The 14,183-nt window shown below is 43.8% G+C and overlaps 1 protein-coding gene across 2 annotated transcripts in view; it reads right to left on the bottom strand.

Moving 5' to 3' along the window:
- PTGR1 (prostaglandin reductase 1) overlaps positions 1-1,546 on the bottom strand; it is a 49,779-nt gene extending 48,233 nt beyond the window's left edge. Inside the window, exon 1 of one of the 2 annotated variants that reach the window (XM_061631833.1) lies at positions 1,330-1,546. The gene's annotated coding sequence lies outside the window, so the exon portion shown is untranslated. Of the gene's footprint in view, positions 1-20; positions 132-1,329 lie in introns of those variants that run through there. The other variant, XM_061631843.1, reaches the window with a different exon arrangement.
- Between the last annotated feature and the right edge of the window lie 12,637 nt (positions 1,547-14,183).

Here is a 14,183-nt window from a genome sequence, read left to right as displayed (position 1 = left end):
TGCTTTGAAAAGAATCTTACTTTTAAGCATCTGTGACTGGCAATGCTGGATCCTTAAGCAGGAAACAATACTATGTCCAACCTATGACCCTTGAGCTGTTGTTGGACCACAGCTCTCATCAGTCCCTACCAGCAAAGCCAATGTTCAGGGCTGATGGGATTGTATACCAACAACACTCAGACGGCCACAGGTTCACCACCTCTGTCCTAAGGCACAAAGCACAGAGTCCAACACTGGGATAGCTTTGAATGTGGGGAAAAAAATCAGTTTCAAATCCCTACTCGGTCATGTCATTTTCAGTTGTGGCACTCACAGCGTCTTCTCCCCAGAGAAGCTTACTTGTCACCTATGGTAATGTCATTTAGGAGCTGGGCAAAGGCCTTTTTGTTTTCCCAAGCTTTTAACATCCAATATATATTCCCAGTGATGTTTTGAATTGAAGGATGATATATAAATGCTTTAAAAAAATTAAAAAAAAAAAAAACACCTTAGATGAAATCTCACAGGATTATTGTGAAAATAAAAAAGGCTAATTCTATCTGTACACCTGAGAGGAAAAGCAGCATGCAGACAAAATATAAGTAAGTGATACTTTTGAAATTATTAAAAAGTAAACTTGTTCTAACTTCACAACATAAGGTACTCTCACAAATAATTCCCTGATGAAACTGTTAAGAAGAAATAGGATTGTAAAACAGGTGGTACAGAAATATTTCTCATTGTGTTTCAAATATAGGAACCTGACAGGCAGCCTCACAACAATCACATAACATGTAACACTTAAAGAAAATGGAATAAATGTCATCTTAACTACCTGTATTTATTGTCACAAGATTTTCACTGGAGACCTCTATTGGATAAGCGTAAATAACTAGGGTCACAACTTCGGTTTGATAACTTGACAATCAACAACACTAATCTAATTTACAGAATTGTTCCAAGGATTACAGTGCAAGTGAAGCACCTTGGATGCTAGAAATGTTAGACAGCTTTAACAAATAATAATGATAGAGAATGAGCACTCAATGTGTTTGAATGACAGAGTGGACTAGCCCACGAAAACGTGCACCCCAATAACAGCGCAGTACCAGGCGTGTTTATTCAGAAACAAATCCCATTTTAACCAAGCGGTTTAGGTAAGCGTTCATAGGATTGCAGCCTCACAGCATTCTACATGCTTACTCAAAAGTAAGCCCCACTGGTATCACACAGAAATTATTGGCAGCAAAGATTCAGACGAAAGAAGGAGGAAAACCCTTTCCAGTTGCTCACGGAGAGCAGGCCCTCACGGTGAAGAAAGAAACCTCCGCCCACCAGGCGGAATCCTACCCAGCTTCCTGAGTGCCCAGCCGCCCTTTTGCGACTTCTTTCTTCTCCTTCCTTTACTTAAATTTTTGGGGGAGCGAAGACGTCCTTCTCTTTCCTCTCGTGCAACGCTTCATTCAAAGCTTCCCAGCTCACTGCCTAACTTTTTTTGTATTGGAAGAAAGAGATCGAGAGGAGTAACGGGGCGGAGATTAAGGCTTCTGATGTCAACAGTGCTCTGCGTTTGCTATAAAATGGTGTGGCTCAGAGGGAAGCTTATAAACAGTGCAAAAGCTTTGTAGGTTTGTCTGCGTGTTCTTAAATGAGTACAGACACAGATAATGTCTATATAATATGTAGGATTTTTTTCCTTCTCGGAACTAATTAACACAGTTTTGTCTTTGTAAAGGTTTAACTATAGGTAGGGTTGCCATACTCCAATTCCACAAATCCGGGAAGGCTGATTTGCATATTATGCAAATTATAAATTAGTTGCATAATTTGCATAGTATGCAAATACTGTCCTGATTAGGCAAATTAATCATATTAAAAGTTGTATTGTCCAGTTTTGTTTTGTGCCTAGCAATTACCACCAAAACCTGGGGGACGATTTGAAGATTTAAAAAAATCCTTCATTTCCAACCTTAAATGCCTATTATGGAATATTTATTTATTAAGAGGATTTATATCCTGCCTTTCCACTGTTAAAAACGGAGTTCAGGGCAGCTTACAAACATAGTAAAAACAATAAAAATGCACAATCAATGTAAAAACAATAAAAACACAACAAACAAAACAAGTCAATCCAGCACTATAAAAATCATACAACTTTTAAAGCAGATAGAAATCAAGATTTCAACATTATCAGTTCTGTCAATCATCTTATCTAAAGGGAGCATGTCTGAGCATGTAAGAAATGTCTTTAGTACACCGATTCTCACATATCCGATCAGAGAGGGGGGAAATGGAGCCTTCTGTGATAAAGGCTGGAACATGATGGAGACCTGGGTGCTAGCACCTCTTTTTTAAAAAAGAAAATAAAAATGCCGTGAATTCTAGAGACCTGGCAAGCTGTGGTAGCATTAGACAGGGTAGCTGTTCCATTCCTTAATGGGGGGGAAGGCTACACCCCCCACTGCATTGAATATATGCATAGAGAGAGGGAGCGCCTCTGTGTGTATGTATATATAAGGGTTGCCAGGTCTCCGGTTTTCTGCCGGAGTTTTAGGGAAAAGGGGGCCGCCTCCGGACATAGTTGCCTTGAAGTTCTTGATCTCCGGCTTTGGAGTGTCTGCCTGAGCCACGGATGCGTGATTGACGGCGGCCGTTCCTCCTACCCTCTGCCAGAGCGATGTATGTGTGATTGACGGCGGCCGCTCCTCTCACCCACAGGCAGTCTGTGCCTGCAGTGTTCAGCGCGGCCGCTAGAGCACGTCATAGTTTTGAATGAGGCGGCCGTTGGGAGGCAGGAGCTTGTCATTTTGAAGGAGACGGCAGTTGGGGCTAGAGGCAGGTAGGCTGCTGGCTCGGGCAGAGAGAGAGAGAGAGAGAGAGAGAGTCAGTGGAGTTTGTGGTGCGGCAGAGACACCCACCTTACTTGCAGGGCAGCTGTGTGGGTGCACTGGCAGGAGTTTCTGAGTGGCTCTGATGGTGTGGCCATGCAACCCTGACCTCACTGCACTCTGTCACATTCGAGTCCCATCAAGGTATGGTGCAGCATAACACCAGCTGCTGCAGTGTGTATTCCTATTTAAGTTTCCTTCCTGTAATGCATCCAGGAGAATGTGTAGAGTATGAATAAATACCCGTATTTATTGGAACAATAACATATCAAGAGAAGAGGTGACCACACAAATAACTGCTATAGACCTAGGCTCTGTCTGCACATAATGCTAAGTCAGCTTATGGCTTACAATGAATCAGCAAGAGTGCTGATGCACATTTAGACAATTTGGCTGCTTCATTCCTTTTTGCAGCCCTGCTGCCACCATGCTACCAGGAGGAGCTAAAAGGAATTTGAAAGGAATACCATGAAAAAAACAGACTAGGCTAGACTGCAACTAGATTCTGTAAACTGATGTCTTTCAGTCTAATTTTAATTTGTGAGATGGTCTCTTTCATACTTATAATTATGTGTGAAGCAGCTTCATTTCTGCAGGAGATGCTTATTTGAACCAGGCAAACTCAAGAGGGTGAGCATGATACTGCTCAGCTATGTTTGAGTTTCAGCTTTTTTCTTTAAGTAGTTAATCTCTTCCAAATGGTCAGAAAATGTTGAAAATCTATTTGATTAAAGTCAAGGTTCTCAGTCCTCTTGATTGATGAGTAGCTGCTTTTTGATTCCTTAGATTCCCTAGTGGATACCTGCCTGATGTTAGCCCTCTTCAGACATTTACCTTCTGTGTTAAATCAACACGTGATGTATCTCTGGAAAACCTGGGTTCTACACCATATACCATGTATATAGATGGTGGTAGTGCTGCTGCTGTGACTCACCTGAGCCCAGGCTATAATCCATGCCCTAGTATAAATCTCCACTGAGCCTTAAATTCACTGGGTATCCATAGAAAAGCCCTCATCTCTCTGCCTCAGCATGCATCTTTTAATGGGGGAGTGAGTATAAACAATGCAAAGTGTGGAATTCCCGCTTCAAATGCTATGGGTCTTACAAACTTTAAAATCACCAGGACTGCCATCTCAACCAGATGAAGTGCAGGTAGAGGAGAAACATGTACAAGCAAAGGTATGTTGGATGATTACTTCCAACTGATTGATTACCTAGTAGGACATGCCACTTTTCTATTTAAAATTACTTTGCTTGTTATGCTGGGTGATCAGCTACAGTAAAACTAAGGGGGGAACTCCTCTAGCTGCACACATGCTCCCTCTACACACACAGGGGCACACACTGTGGGAAGATTGCTGGTCAAAAGTAGAAGAATCTTGGCTTTTTTTGAGTTTCGGGTACTCATAGTTAAAAGTGAAAAAGATGAGCTTACACTGCACTGCATTGCTTAAAAAGTAAAATTAAGTAGTGATTAAACCAGACAATTGAGAATGGAATTTAAACCTAGGCCTCTAAAATTTGAAGCAAGTCAGAATATACTGTGTAGTTTATTCCCAACTGCAGTATGTAAATACTCATTTACATAAGTACAAGGAAGGACTCCTAGCAACCGCAAATAGTGGCAAATTCAAAAGTGCAGGGTCTCTTCATAATAGTGACTCCATGCCCTCTCACAGCTATGCCCACTTTCCACCTTCTCTCATCTTCCTTGTTCTCCTTGTCATCTCCAAGTCCGCACTTCACTACAATAGATGTCACTTGGAGCTAATAAGGGGGGCTGCATGTTAGCCATTGAGAAGAGTCTTCTCAGGGCCTGGCTCACTTTCTTTCACTCTGTTGGCTCCAATCATCATAAAAGGACAATGACTCGACTCAGTGGGTAATGTGCCCCCCTTTCATGCTGATTGACACATATATAGGAATCTGGCTGGGACCCTGGTCCCAAAAAAATAAGGGGTCTATGACCCCCCCCCAACCCTGGATGACTACACCTCTGGTTAGAAGTAGAAAGAAAATAAAGTGTCTTTTTGTACAACATACAATCTAGTTAAGGAATTCAGGGCTGGATGGCCACTAATTTGGATGGTTTTAAAAAAAAAGATGCATCTATGAAGGATCATGTGTATCAAGCACATGATAGCTAAATGGAATCTACATTCAGAGGCTGTATACTTCTGGTTGGCACATCCTGATTTGCTTATGGGCATTTGAAGTAATTTGTTTGGCTGCTGTTGAAGACAGAGTAGTTATGTTCAGATGTAATGCTAAACCATGGTGGCATATTGTGTGAATGAACAGCTATAGGTCACATACTCTCTTGTCCCATGTAATCAGAAGCAAGGGACATATTTGGGAGATATTTGGGAGATATATGTTGTTGTTAGGTGCCTCCAAGTCGACTGCGACTTATGGCGACCCTACGTATCAGTGACCTCCAGTAGCATCTGTCATGAACCACCCTGTTCAGATCTTGTAAGTCCAGGTCTGTGGCTTCCTTTATGGAATCAATCCATCTCTTCTTTGGCCTTCCTCTTTTTCTACTTCCTTCTGTTTTTCCCAGCATTATTATCTTTTCTAGTGAATCCTGTCTTCTCATTATGTGTCCAAAGTATGATAACCTCAGTTTCATCATTTTAGCTTCTAGTGATAGTTCTGGTTTAATTTATTCTGACACCCAATTATTTGTCTGTTTTGCAGACCATGGTATCCACAAAGCTCTCCTCCAACACCACATTTCAAATGACTTGATTTTTCTCGGGGGGGGGGAGGGCAGAGAGGTGCCGGGGCTGAAGCAGCCCAGAGATCACCAAGGTTGCCTGGCCCAGAAGGCCCTGGCGTCGAGGCTGGGTGGGGCGGCTTTGGGGGGAAACGGAGGCAGGCGCTCTGCACAGTGCACATGCTTATTGCTTAGGAGGAGGTGCTCTCTTCCTTTATTTTTATTTTTGTTCTTTTTCTTTTTCTAGTCCTCCCCTCTCTCCTGCTGCCTGTCGGTCCTATATAAGGCCTCATAAAGTAGAAAGGCAATTGCTGCCTACACTCACCCTGCTTGTATGGCCATAATATTAGGGGACACCCACTGCAGTAGCCAGCCGACACATAAAGTTGCAGTGCCTTATGGATAACTTTGTGGATGATCCCCAGTCAAGTCTTAGCAACAGCACAATGCTGACAGGCAGTTGCCAACTGCTTGCCTAGAATGCCCTCCCTTTTCCTTAACATGGCTGCAACCATATCTACTCAGAAGTAAGTCCTATTGAGTTCTATGGGGCTTAGTTCCTTAATAAGCATGTTTACAGTTACTGCCTTCAGGGGCATCCATCTGTGCTCCCATCTAACATCTCTGCAACACTAAGCTCCTTTCTTCCAATAATGGCCTGGCCTGAGAGCACGTAAACCCTTCTTGCCAGAAGCAAGTAAGCTAGATTAAATGTTCCCTAAAGGTGTTGAACTGTGACCTGGCAGACCAGGGTTTGAATCCCCACACAGCCATGAAGCTCACTGGGTGACCTTGGGCCAGAGTCACTGCCTCTCAGACTCAGAGGAAGGCAATAGTAAACCACCTCTGTCTGAATACTGCTTACCATGAAGACCTTATCTGGGATCAACTTGAAGGCAGTCCATTTCCATTTTGCACCACCCTAAGCTTGTGAGAAAGAATGACCTTGTCACTTCAGATGGACCTAGGAACACCCTATTTTAGGTAAGATTTCTATTTTAATCTCCAATCAGAGAATTTTTTTTGAATGGTATGCTCCAAGCAACTGTGATTGATACAATGTATCATGTTTAATGACGTCAGTAGGGCCCGCCCCGTGACGTCAGTAGGGCCCGCCCCGTGACGTCAGTAGGGCCCGCCCCGTGACGTCACCGGGGCCCGCCCCGTGACGTCACCCGGGCCCGCCCCGTGACGTCACCAGGGCCCGCCCCGTGACGTCACCAGGGCCCACCCCCATTTTCTCAGGTTTTTGGATGGCTCCGAGCTGGCAACCCTAGTTTGGCCGGCTTGGGTTGCGTAGCAACCTAAGTGCGCCTGAGAAATAGTCTTAAATAGGACGAATAGAGATAGAAAAAGAACACTACCGCAGTCCTCATCCTTACTTCCGGTCACAAATTGAATGGGGTCACCAGTCCGCCTTCAACTGTGAAGTATATAGGGTTTTAACGAAGAGATGCCAAGAGCGACTTCACTCTGAATCGAAACAGAATCATACTAAAAACGACTGTAAATTTTTACCTGAAGTTTAGGATGTACGGCACTCTTTTTCAGGAGCCAGGGTGCCGGGTGGAGGTGTCCTCATTCTTATATAATTTGTATTCCAGCTTCCTATTTCGGTGCGACCACTGAGATGTGAGACGAAGGCTGTCTTCGTCATTGTTTTGCCACTCAAATGGCGGCTTTCAAATGAGAGCAGAGCTTGAAGCCTTGTGAACACCTTGAGGGGGCGGCGTGCTGGTTGCTGGTGGATGAAGCTTATTTATTTACTATTCCTACTGGTTGCTTGTGTGCAAGCCCGACGGGAAGTGTCTTGTTCATTGTTGGAGCATATCAGCAACAAACCAACTTTAATCAGGGCTTCCCTGCCACAGTTTGATGCGCAGAAACACTAACACTAAAAGCTCAGATTCTTTGAGAATATGCAGAGTGCCCCTGCAGGTTAATACATTCACCACCCCACCCAAATTATCTAAAAGCAATGTATCTGAACTAGGGTTGCCAGGTTCTTGGCCTGAGACTGATCCTGTATCTTTAGGAGAAGAGAAAGTCAGCCAATTGCAGGTGTTCTTGCAACTCTGTAATGAGAAAAACCACAAGGTGGAATTCTCCCTTCTCCCTGCACAACTTTTAAAGATACAGAAGACCTCTTGGTTGCCAGGCCCAGCCTCCAAGAGGTCTTCTGTATCTTTAAAAGTTGTGGAGAGGGGAGGGAGAATTCCACCTTGTGGTTTTTCCCATTACAGAGTTGCAAGAACACTTGCACTTGACTGGCCTTCTCTTCTCCTAAAGTTACAGGATCAGTCTCAGGCCATGGACCTGGCAACCCTAATCTGAACACCTGCAACCCTACTCTTTCTTTGTAAATTGACCCAGCTTCCTATTTTAACCATGGACACAGTTCCTCTGGGCATGTGTAGAATGCTTCTCTGCCATCTTGTTTTTCTTTTCTTAAATAAACACATCCAATAGAAAATAATTTCCCTCCTCCTCTGATTTATATATTTCTGTTCTGAAATGTGATGTTCCTGTATTAGTGTATATATGGTAAGTGCTGTTTGAATAGAAGATACATGGTAAGTGGAGTGAAAGAGGAGGGGGGAGTGAATGGGCAGTAGAATGCTGGATGATTGGCTGAGGGTGGAGAAGGGCGGAGAGTATAAATGGAAGGATAACACCACAAGTATTCAGAGCAAACCAGAATACGCCCTTCCCTGGCTTCACAAGGTACAATTCAGTAATTGAACAATGCAGGGCAACCAGCTGTGGTGAGAGAGTCGCTGTCTCTAACAGTATTTTTATTTTCTACGCCTAACAGCCGTCTTTGTCTTCCGACCAGTCTGTGAAGATCCACGTGTGGAGAATATATTTTCCCCGTTATTCCTGCCCAGGTTAAATTATGATGGCTGGGTGAATGGTGCACCAGGCTGTGCTGGTGCACCAGGAGCTGCACGAAAGGTAAATACTCCTGGACTGTTGCCTGTAACATTGAAATTTGCGGTAAAAGCAAACTGGAATATAGATCCAGAATTAGGAACGGTTGCAGAAGCTGAAGACCCAGAGCCAAACACAGGCACTGAACTTCCTGGTTTGTCTGACTGTCTTGCTGCTGTAGCTGCACGGCCATACATGGTTTTTCCAGGATAAAATGGAGAATTCCCCAGTTGGCTTGTCTTGAAAACGGATGTGTTACCAAGTGAAGGGGACAGCGCTCCAAAGGCAGACAGATTGTTGTCATCATCGTGCTGAGAGGAAGAATCTTTCATTTCCTTTTCAAGTGAAAGTCCAGAATTGCTAATTGAAAATGCAGATGTGGAGGGTTGACAAAATGGTGGTGGGGAATCCAAGATGTTGTAATTAAGATGAGTCCGATGCAGAGAGGGTCTTGTTAAAATATCTGTGAAATTTAAACCAGATCTACTTGGTGAAGGCTCATCTAAACGAATTTTTGCAGGTTCTGGAGTAATTCGTCCATCAGTCTCAAGGGTATCATCAGCAGCATCATCTGCAAAGGCAGGATGATAGTTTATGCTCTCTAAGCTTTGTTCACTTGGGGTTGCTTCATTTTGTCTGAAATACCTCTGAAGCCAAGTTGGAATCATACTCTTAACAGATTCCTTCATGATATTTATAATCCCCTGCTGCTTGTTCCTTGGGTAAAGCTTAGCCACGTAGTATCGCCGCGTCCGGGTCTTCCCGCCGCCGCCGTTTCCATAGCTGTCGCTGCTGCCTCCTCCCGCAGCTCCGCGGCGTTCCCCGAAACCATATTGGGACCTTTCCAAACCTCCCTCCCACCCCACTGGAGCGCGGCTCAAACAGACGCCTGGCCTAGCCCTGCCCCCCCCTCACAATCCTCACAATCCTCCTGCCCAACCCGTTCTGTGCTGTCACTGTCTCTATGGCGATGCCCCGCCCCGTGCGGCTCCTGCTGAGGCTGACAGCCCATGTGGGCCCCGTCTCCTAGCAACGGCTGCCAAGACGGGGCCTATCATGCGGCCTGTCAGCCTCAGCAGGAGCCGTAGAAGGCAGGCCGGGCCGGCTCCTTCTTAGCCCCGGAGCCGGTTCTCCTGCTCCGGAAAGGATGGCCGGCCGCTTCACCCCTCCTGCTGTGGGTGCCGCTGGCGGCAGCGGCCGCGATGGGGCTCAGGTGTCTGTGGCCTACATGGCACAGGGCGGACATTTTCCTGCGTTTGAGGAACCAGAGCTCTTAGCTCAAGACTTCAGGCAGTTTGTGAAGAAGGTGGAACGTTTGTAAGTTAACATTCAATGGCACAAGCTTTGCAGAGAGCGCTATGAACCAAGAGCTAGAAGTTTTCGGACAACTTAAAGTATTTAAAGCATTTATTACTGCTTAAGCTTTGGACAGACAAGGGTTTTCTATGAGAAGCTGGCTGCTGCAGCCATACAAAATAGTTTAAAAAAGGGGGAAAGAAGAATCCTATTCACATTAAAGCATTTTTTAAAAAAGCAAGACCGTAGCGTTGTTGTCTGTTTAATGTCATTTTACAAGATTTGTTACAAGATAGATTCCTTTTACATTTCATTGAAGCACCACTTTCACAAAATCACAAATATTAAATATTCTCACCCACACCAATTATGCTTTAGAAAATCATTTTCATTGAAACTGTTTAAGCCTAACTGCCATGCAACAAGGGCAATTTTTGGTAGATGGTCACAGCTGGGGAGTGATCCCCCTGCACTGCCCTAAGACCCCCTCAAGCAGTTAGTTTTTTAAAAAACAAAACACTGCATTTTGTGCCAATCTAAGCCCAAATGTTGTGCAAGAGGAAAAGGGAGGGAGAAGAGAACTAAACAAATGAGGGTATGTGCTGGTGGCTCTAGGCCCCCCACACTGCTGGGTTGTGGTCCTGACAGATTTTTCCTAAGGAAAAGTGGCCCATGGAGGAAAAGATTCATCACCTTTTTTTACAGTGCTCTGGATTGTAAAAGGATACTGGATTGTAACTGGATTTGCACACAAGGCTTAAAAAGTTAGAACTGGGAGCACTGTCAAGGGCTAAAGGCCACTAAATTATAGGCACTCTTTCAGAAGCAAAGGCTGCAATTCAATACATGTCTACTCAGAAGTAAGCTCCATTGGGTTTAATGGGACTTACTCCCAAGTAAGTGTGTACTGCACTGCAGTCTAAATCAGTTTTCTCCCTAGCCATGCTATTTTATCTGAGGAAGGCAATATTTTAAATAAATCAATAGCTATAATATTTTGTACTACAGCCTGTGTTCAAGGAACTGATGCAGTATCTTTTGTGCTTTATTAGCTAACAACAGGCATGTTATTTTAGAACAGCTTCTTTCTTTAGCCTCTTCCAGAACAATTAGGATACAATACAAAATGACACAAGGGTCACGTAATCTATAATGCTGCAGAAGGTTAGAGATACTTTTAATTAAAGGGTTTACAGTGAGATTATAGATACTGCCCTTTAAAGAGTTTACAGCTGTTCTGTCACAGAGCAGACAAACACCACTGTGAACAGTATTAGTTCAAATGCCCTATGTTTAAGATGTGGTTGCATCCCATTACGTAATAGATACTCTTAGACTTCCCATAGGTTTCTAACCTGGAAACTTTCAAGCAATACAAAATCCAGTTTGCAGTTCCTTATTACTGTTTGTTTCCCATCCCAAAATCTTGCCTGAGTGAATGTAGGAAAATATGAAGCTATCTATACATCTATCTTGAATGTGTCTGGATAATTTCCCCCCTGCCAAAACATAGTCTGGGATCTGCCACCATCTCTCAACTCACAGACCTGTTCCTAGATTAGTGGACCCTAAAGCAATACTTTTTGCCCTTTAAATTAGTTCTCCAAAGGCACTTCCTATAATCAGAGGTGGATCCACTTCAAGTTCCATCAGTTGAAAGGAAGTAGCTCTGGAGAATACAGCAGTGCTCAATACACATTTCAGAAGGAGAAAACATGGCAGTATTTAACCTTTAATACCGTTCTTTTAGAGTGCTTCACATATGTAATCTGAAAGCCTAGGAATGCACGTGATAAGATGTAATACAATCCGGGGGGGGGGAAGTGTCATAGTCATAACTGGAGAGATGCCCGCACACCAAGATCACTACTTAAATAATAATACAAAATAAGCCAGTTACTAAAAAGGCAATTTGTTATCAGTGACCTTCTCTTAACTGTGGGAGTTTCATAGTACCTGTTAAGACTTGTCTGAAAATTCATACCCCAACTAGATATGAAGATTTAATATTTCTATAGTGCAATTTCACCCAAAGTTTATTTCTCGCCATGCAATCTGCACATGAAGATCACTAGGCTTGGAAACAGTATGTCTGCTCTTTGGAAGGAGGCAAAAGAAGTCTGAAAACAGATGTTCCACGTTTACCCCTAAACCAACAAACATACAAGTAAATTCTGAAAGATGAAGCCTTAGATGGTAAGGTCTGATGCAGCTGTTCAAAAAGCTCCATTAGAAAATCAGGAGCCGTGAGCTTCTACCCAGTTAGTATATTTCACACAATGCATCCATAATAATGCAAGTGCCATTGCAGGTTCAATTGCCATGTTAAAGGAGCTCTTGCAGGGGGGTGAAGGTTACCTCGTTCTGCAGTCCTGGAGAACTGTTGTCAATCAGGATAACTGGACAATCAGTACGATACAGTTCTGTATGGAACCTTTATGAATCTGGCTAAAATTCTTGTTCATCTGAACTCTAGATGGCCTTAGTCATGTCACTTGCTCATTATGTCCATGAGTAAATTCCACAAAAGTCAATAGAATGTACTCTGAAGTAGCCATGTTGTTACATGCCTTCAAGTCAATTACGACTTATTTATTTATTTATTATTAGATTTATATCCCACCCTTCCTCCCAGCACGAACCCTTATGGCGACCCTATGAATCAGCGACCTTATGGCAACCCTATGAATCAGCGACCTCCAAGAGCATCTGTCATGAGCCACCCTGTTCAGATCTTTCAAGTTCAGGTGTGTGGCTTCCTTTATGGAATCAATCTTGTTTGGCCTTCCTCTTTTTCTACTTCCTTCTGTTTTTCCCAGCATTATTGTATTTTCTAGTGAATCATGTCTTCTCATGATGTGTCCAAAGTGTGATAACCTCAGTATCATCATTTTAGCTTCTAGTGATAGTTCTGGTTTAATTTGTTCTGAGACCCAATTATTTGTCTGTTTTGCCTAGAATGCCCTCCCTTGTCCTTAACATGGCTGCAACCATATCTACTCAAAAGTAAGTCCTATTGAGTTCTATGGGGCTTAGTTCCTTAATAAGCATGTTTACGGTTGCTGCCTTCAGGGGCATCCATCTGTGCTCCCATCTAACATCTCTGCAACACTAAGCTCCTTTCTTCCTACAATGGCCTGGCCTGAGGGCACGTAAACCCTTCTTGCCAGAAGCAAGTAAGCTAGATTAAATGTTCCCTAAAGGTGTTGAACTGTGACCTGGCAGACCAGGGTTTGAATCCCCACACAGCCATGAAGCTCACTGGGTGACCTTGGGCCAGTCACTGCCTCTCAGACTCAGAGGAAGGCAATAGTAAACCACCTCTGTCTGAATACTGCTTACCATGGAGACCCTATCTGGGATCAACTAGAAGGCAGTCCATTTCCAGTTTGCATCATCCTAAGCTTGTGAGAAAGAATGACCTTGTCACTTCAGATGGACCTAGGAACACCCTATTTTAGGTAAGATTTCTATTTTAATCTCCAGAGAATTTTTTTTGAATGGTATGCTCCAAGCAACTGTGGTTGATACAATGTATCATGTTTAATGACATCACTAGGGCCCGCCCCATGATGTCACTAGGGCCCGCCCCCATTTTCTCAGGTTTTTGAATGGTTCCGACCTGGCAACCCTAATATATACACATGCGTGTAGGTATACGTGCACACACACACACACACACATATCCATCCCTGGGGAGATGGAAGTAGGGTGATCTTTGGTGGAGAGATGCCTGCCAGTCATTTTGAAGAAGGGTATGTATCAAAAAATACTTTTCAGCCTTTTCTGAATTGCTGAACAGAGGCTCTGTCAGGCAAAAGGGTGAGTGAGGCTGCATTCCAATGCAACTTTACTTAGGAGTAAGCACCATTTAACAAGGTGGGTACAGGGCTGAAAAATGCAAATGCTAGTATCACTGCCTTTTCTACAGAGAGGTTTGCTTTTATATCTTGTATCTGTTCAGGGGAGGCAGTGTTTGGTGGAATCAAACCCTTTTATTCCATCCTCCATGATGACAGGCAGACCCTCCCATTGCATTCACCACTTAAGACACATATCCTGAGAAACAGGCAACTGATATGAAAGCTGCTTCTCTTTGCTGACGCAACCAGAAAGTGTATAGCTAAGGGGTGGAGCAGCTGCATGTGTTGATCAAGTGGGCATGTGCAGTTTTCTAACCTGCTAGATTCTGCAGATGCAGCAGGCAAGCAGACTAAAATTCTTCATTTTTCCAGGACAACCGTGGTGTCCCTCATTGGCTTAGAACAATGGAAGGCGGGAATTAGAGTTGCCAGGTCAGAAGCATCCCAAACCCTGAAATTTCAGGGCCAGTCTGGAGGGGGTACTCCTGAGTGATGTCAGGTGGTG

The sequence above is a fragment of the Rhineura floridana genome, chromosome 1 (assembly GCF_030035675.1).
Source record: "Rhineura floridana isolate rRhiFlo1 chromosome 1, rRhiFlo1.hap2, whole genome shotgun sequence".
In the NCBI taxonomy this organism is placed as follows: Eukaryota; Metazoa; Chordata; class Lepidosauria; order Squamata; family Rhineuridae; genus Rhineura; species Rhineura floridana.
The sequence above is the reverse complement of the archived record's forward strand: the minus strand, read 5'-3'. Positions and strand labels throughout refer to the sequence as shown.